Raw genomic sequence first — 6,766 nt, 5'->3', positions numbered from 1 at the left:
CTTTAAAGTTACAATGCAATATAATTGGTATATTGTGTAAGTATTATAATCTGATGCCTGTACAAGTTAGGAAAGGGAAAATTGGACTTTTAGGGGTTTCACCGTCAAGTCTTTCTTCATATACCTGCTGCTTTATCTTTTCCTTCAACCATAACCGTCAAGGTTTTCTTTATTCCCTGTTTTCACAAGATATCTACAAGATTACCTCACCACTTTCCCATGATATATCTTAATAAAGTTGTAAAATTCAAGCCTGTATTTGGCTCTACTGTTTAATGCTATTTCTACTTAAGGCCAATGCTCTATTAAATGTCCGACTTAATACTTAAGGCTACTGCTGATGTGTTGCTTGTTTTGCCCTCTTTGTTAATCATATTATACACACTTATATATGTATATATCTACTATCTTAAAATTCTCTTGATTAGATTAAAATCTCATATTTTGAATTCTTAAAGTACTTTGGGATTCCTTCAGGTACTAAAGTGTACTGAATAATCTACATTTTAAAAGTAATATTCATAACTAGTGGTATTATTCTGGGCATTTTGACCATGCTCCAAGGAATCAAAAAGAGGTGAACAGTTGAATAAAGCAACAGAGAGTCAATAAGAGTCAGATATAACAGAAAGATTAAGATATATATTAACATTTGTACATTAGCTTAACAGTTACAGATTTGTTTGTGACCACAATGAGAGCAGTTTCAGTAGCCAATATAAAATATAAAGTTAAAATTCAGGAAGTCAAAAAGCAAATCAGAATTGCTGAAGTAGAGATCAATAAGAAATAAGAAGTTGCATTTACTTCTGATGAAGCTGGACCAAATGTGACCTATCTTCCAAGCTTTAAAATGCACCTTCAGACTTACACGGAAAACCAGGATGAAGATCTGAACCTGGCAGCCTCCATAGGGTAGTTTTGTGGATGATTGCTTCCTTAGTTGATGATCATGGTACATGCAGTGACTCCATAGAGGCATAGCTAGCCATTTCAGCATTCCATCAGTTCTGCTAGAAGGGAGACAGCCAGCATATGCACAGCCCACTGAAGCTTCAATGGTTGCTCCAGAAATGACATGGAAAACTATTATACCCTTAGATCCAATGATCTAGGTGCTTCTAATGGAAAATCTGAGTGAAGAAATGGCTTTACATACAAAAGCAATAATCTAACTATACTAACTAGCATGTAGCATACAACCTAGAAATACCCCCTGTCCTCATGACTTAGGTACTTAAATAGGCTAGGAGGGTGAGGATAGGGAACAGTTGAAGACAGGATTAAACATGCCCTCACCAAAAGGATCAAGTCACCTTTATAACATATGGGCCTCAGGCAGTTCCTACTTAGTCTATGCAATATACACCCTTATAAAGCCTATTTATTTTGAATTTGGGGATGAGTCCAGGAGTTTCTGCTTTTAAGTGGAACTGAATACTTTCAAAACCTACCTGCTGATTTTACACAATTGAAGCTTCCAAGTAGGTAGGGAGATTGGCGAACAGACCCTGGTACGGCAGTTGGGCTCACTACTGTTATTCACCCATCCTGGGTTTCATCAACACTCACAGTGGACACCAACTTGTTCTGAGGTGGTAGATATCACTAAAAAGGTACTCATAGATTTCAGTATGATAATCATTAAAATGGTGCTACTTTCTGTTCCCTCTGGAAATGGTTTCTTCTTGATCCTTGGGCTCACATTTTAGATATATATAACCCCAGTCAAGTTAAAATCTGAGCTTTCATTCAGCAAGCTGTGAAAAAAATAGGTCTTTCTGGATGATCTAAAATTTTTTTAAAGTATGCAGTAACTTTACACCAAAATGGCTAACATTTTTATCAGCAGTGCCAGACCTCAGTCTGATGATACGAAATTATTGTTCACTGTTGTCCTATTTTGGTGAATAGCCAGAACTTGCTTATTCACAAAATTAGAGTACCAGGAAATAAAATACATACACACATACATACATATAGAGTGAAGATGAAAAGAAGGCGTTTTTCCAAATACATAAGTGAGAATTCCCCAAACCTCTAGGATCAGAAAGGAGTTAAAAGTGTGCTTCGGTGACAACTTTGTTTATCCTCTGAACAAATTTTTGCCTTTGATATTGATCTGAGGATTAAGGATTTTGCATACTGAAGGAGTGTAGAAGAGCAGAGACCCTGTAGATCTAGATTAAATAAGAATTGGTATTAGCTGATAGATTAAGATATAACAGTAAATTGGAAGGAAGAGTTGGGCAAGCAGTCTGAGAGAACATAGACCACATATACCTACGTGGGCATCAAAATGAAATGGCTGAAGTGGGACAGGCAGAAATGTTGATGGTCCAGGGTGTCAAAACAAGGGCCGAGGATGGAGGTGAAAAACTAATGATATTAAGGGGTCCAGACTTTATACTTTGATGATGATCTTTTAATCAGAGTACTCTATTTAGGCAAGAGTACTCTTTTTAGTGCAAAACTTATTGAAGATATAGGTGGTTCTCTTATGAAAAAAAGCTATATCAGATACTTAACCCCAATTTTCTTTTGTATCTTTTGCCCACTATCATTCAAATTCTCAAATGGTCCTTTCTAGCTTTTGCTTCTTTTAATCATTAATAGTATAAAAGATGTAATGTCACAACTGGGAAAGTTTCAGTAAACATTACTGATCATCAAATCAATAAGCATCACCCAGTACCTACCTGCTTAGAAGTATAGTGTCCCCAAATGATAAATGCCCAATTTTGGCAAACCAGGTAGTATCTGGCTATTGGTCTACTCCTGTACTAACATTATCTGGAGATGGAGCAGGATGTAAGCAACAGACAGAACATAGTATGTGTATATCATAGGAAGAGATTGCTATTCTTGTCTGAATGTCCAGTAGCATCTGTGCTTCTTATGGAAAGGGGTCTTTCATTTTGAAAGCCATCAAACAGTACAGTCCACTCTCAATTATTTATATTAAAAAATGGGTCAGAGACAGAGTTTTTTTGAAATTACTTTTGCTTCTGAAACTAGTTTTTCAAATTCTGATTTTTCTTCTAGGACTAATTTTTATTTTTATTTTTTGATTATTTGGTTCTGGATTATATTAAAATCAAGACATTTACTAAGTTCTTACAACTAAATGTAAAAGGGATCCCCAGACACATATGAGGGATTGATGTTAGAGCTGAACAAGACCTGAAATTTTGTAACAACTAATCCAGTTGAAAGGGAGTAGACTGACTGAGAATTTTCTGATTTTACACTAAATTTCTGTCCATTTCAGAGAGAACACCTTGATAATGTCTTGGTGGACATGGTGGACCTGTATGCTATCAATGACTGGGTTTATAAGCTGTAGAGCAAGGATGTACACAATATGTGGGAGATAATGGCCACTATGGATGTGAGAATCAGAACACGAGATAACACTATGAAAAGGAAGCATAAACCCATAGCAAGCAAGATGATCGACAAAGCATAGAAGCTGTTGAACCATGGTCAGAGCAGGAGAGTCAGATCACATTCTAGTGTAGATAGTAGGAATGAGAAAGGATATTGTTGTGACAGTAGGAAAATACAAGGAGGCACATGCCGAGAAAGATGAGTGATACACTAAGAATTCCCCCAAATACTCTGATCTTTAATACATGGGAGCTGGTGAGAAATAAGGGATATCTTAGAGGGTTGGAGATGGTCACAAAGTGATTGTATGCTAAGACTAAAAACATGGCTGGCTCCATGAAAGAAAAGGTATGCACAAAATGAAACTGGAAGGCACAGACATATAAATGGATACTTTCAAAATTTAGCCATAACAGTCCTAGTACTGTGGGTATGGTAAACACACAGAGATCCAGGTCATTTCCTGTCAGCATGGTCAGAAAGTAGTACATGGTTAGGCTGATGCAGGGATATGTCCACGTGGACACTCTGAATGAGAATGGCATTGCCCAGGACTGCCACCAGGCACACTGAGAAAATTGGGACAGTGATTCAGCAACAAGCCCATTCAGATCCTGGAAACCTGTCATCAGGAACTTAGAAGAGCTAAAATTGGAACATGAAAGACCAGACATGATGCCAGAGACTACTAGGCATAGCAGATCATAAGAAGTGATTCCCTTATTTTGCCTTTTCACAAAAAACTGAGCCAGGTGAGAATTTACACAGAATGAGTTGATTCTCATAACATCTCTTCCTAAATCCCAAAGACCTCAGGTTGGGATGGCAATACTGAGCCGTAAGGAATTTTGGAGACTTGCTTTTAATGGACCAGAGCAACATCCAGGCAGCAATACTGGCAGGAGCCAGGTCTAGAAGAAAACTGAGTTGCTACATGCATTTGGAATCAACAAGTCAGGGGAAAAAAATCTAATTTTTAAGTTAGATATTTGAAAATGAGGAGATCAAATTATAGGTATAAAATGATTGAAGACTGACAGGGGTTCAGAATCAGCCCATTTGAAAGAAAGCAAAACAAAAACAAAGGAACAGACATCAATAATAAATATAAACTTGTTTCAGTGGCTGTTGCATCAGTTATCCCATGTTCTCTTTTATACCCTTCTGCTGCTGAGTATTTTTCAAAAATAAATAATAAGAGCCTAGAAGCATTGCTGCTGATAAATTCTTTTTTTAAAAAAAAGATTTTATTCATTTATTTTTAGAGAGAGGGGAAGGGAGAGAGAAAGAGAGGGAGAGAAATATCAATGTATGGTTGCCTCTTGTGAGTCCCCTACTGGAGACCTGGTCTGCAACCCAGGCATGTGCCCTGATTGGAAATCAAACCAGTGACCCTTTGGTTCGCAGGCCGTCACTGAATCCACTGAGCCACACCAACCAGGGCTGCTGCTGATAATTTCAAATACAGGTCTAAAACTCCTTCAGTGTCAAGAAGTCAGTGCTCTATGGATTCATGGGCCCTTCATAACATCTCAAGTTGTAAGATGACACTCACCCAAATAGCTTGCCTGTCTTCTTCAGACCTCAGGCTTTGGATTGACTTTCTCTTTTGTTGGGGATTTCACAGAGTCATGGATCCGGGTATAACTCAGTTTGCAAGGAAACATAGGACACATCAAATGAAGGGGACTTTGAAACTAAGAAATGTTCTAAGAAACAAATAAGGTTGGAAAAAAAGGCTGGAATTGATAGAATTCTACCTGAAGTGCTCTCAAATAGTCAATGACTACTTGTTTCTTTGCCAAAGACAATTGGAAGATTTGCTAAAAGTTTTATCTGGCATCAGCTGCTATGACAGTCCCTGTAGCTTCTCTGTTCTCTTTTTCTTGTTTTGTATAACCCATGATAAAGCACACAATTGGACACCTGATTGTGAGTCTCTAACAGTTCTTGTATGTACATTATGAGAGCAGTTTTATGAGTCATTACTCTTTACCTACCTTTAATTCAGTTTTACTCAGCAAAAATTTATAACATCTACATATTAAATGAAAAACTGTCCTAAATGCTGGGGGTAAAAAATAGTATAATTTTAAATTAATTCTATTGGGATAACATTGGTTAATAACATTATATAGGTTTCAGGTATACAATTTTATAATACATCATCTATATATTCCACTGTGTGCTCACCAGGCTAAGTCCAAATCCTTCTGTTGCCATGTATTTGCTCCCCTTTACCCTTTCCATTCTCGCCTCACATCCTTCCCTTCTGGTAACCATCAACCTATTGTCTGTGTCTGCTTTTTTGTTTGTTTTCTTTGTTCATTGCTGCTTTTTGTTTTATATCCTACATATGAGTGAAATTATATAGTTCTTATTCTTTTCCATCTGATTTATTTCATTTAGCATGATACTCTCAAGATCCATCTATGTTGTCTTGCCCTCAAAAAAAGTATAAGCAATTTAGCCCAAGATGATTCTTCTTCTTTAAAGATATTTAATTACCTCTTTATTATTTTCTTTTTCAGAGGCATGTAACAATAAGATACTTCCATACAAATTTATGATGCATCCCTTTGTCCATTTGGCCAATCTGAATCATTAATTTTAAATTGTAGTCATTGTAATAACTTGGGTACTATCTCTGAAACTAAATCAGATGACACTAAAAAGATTAAGAAATACTACACTGAATACTATACTACACTATACTGAAGTATTTCAGTGAAATACTACACTGAAGCTCTTGGAGGAATTATTGGAAGGGGAATATAGAGGTAAAGGTAACTTTGCCTTGTTGGTAAGGAAAAAAGATTCATGAGAGCTGCTCTTGTCCGTTTCAGATAAGCCCCCAGTTCAGGGATGGCAGAAACAACCTGTTTCTGCCCCTGGGGAAAGTTGAAGGCCTTAGGTCTGGGCAGATGCTGTTCCTCGTCTGCCTACTTGCTCTGGATGACAGAATTAGGTTTTAAAATTCACTGTTATCACAGCTTTTGCACCTAAACAAGAATTAGGCAACCTTGACTTTATGGAGAAAAGGGAAGGTTAATAAAAGGTAAGGAAATATGTTAAAAAAAAAAAAGGTTGAGAAAAGAAAGAGAGCAAAACAACATGGAAGGTATTCCAGACATCAATTTTATTATTTATCTGTCAGAAAAAGACTAAAATAACAGATGATTTAGAATAGGCAAAATTCCCCTTTCTCTCAATTTACACATTAGACCCAGCTGTGGAAAAGAATGACCTGTCTGCAAGGAAGCGATTTTCTACACTACTGGCATGATTTACTGCCTCCTCCAAAGTTTAGTCAGATGTTTCTGGGAGAACAACCTTGGGAAGAGGTGGGGTACTCTGAGGTGTCGCAGCATTCTTT

This window comes from Phyllostomus hastatus, unplaced genomic scaffold, assembly GCF_019186645.2.
Source record: "Phyllostomus hastatus isolate PE091 unplaced genomic scaffold, TTU_PhHast_1.1 phas_contig_304, whole genome shotgun sequence".
NCBI lineage: Eukaryota > Metazoa > Chordata > Mammalia > Chiroptera > Phyllostomidae > Phyllostomus > Phyllostomus hastatus.
This window is presented reverse-complemented; position numbering follows the sequence as displayed.